This window comes from Odontomachus brunneus, unplaced genomic scaffold (assembly GCF_010583005.1).
Source record: "Odontomachus brunneus isolate Ranch 3 - 2012 unplaced genomic scaffold, Obru_v1 Obru_scaffold_329, whole genome shotgun sequence".
NCBI lineage: Eukaryota > Metazoa > Arthropoda > Insecta > Hymenoptera > Formicidae > Odontomachus > Odontomachus brunneus.
The window spans coordinates 119776-120175 of NW_022639779.1; positions in this window are offsets into that span (position 1 = coordinate 119776).

Genomic DNA, 400 nt, shown 5'->3' on the forward strand with positions numbered 1-400 from the left:
TACTACCTTATTATCATTTTATGACTAATTATTTTAATTTAGAAGCTAAATCCGCTAACTCAATAATACAATTTACTAAAAAAGAGATCATCTCAGTTTTTCTTTGCGAATACATATGTGAAACTTTATAAGAATAGAAGTTGGACAAAATAAGAGCAATTTTTTATAAGTCTTTTATAAAACAAGAATATAATCGAATAATATTGTAAGCGCTCATAATTTTTATTATATTAAATATTTAAAGACACATTTTTATATATAATTAAGAAATACATAAAATAGCAGTTCAAATTTTATATTGTGAATTAACATATAAGTGTTTGGTTTGATATATAAATAAAAATGTGAAACGAATTATATTAGTCTTCAAAATATAATATTTAATAAACATAAATATTTG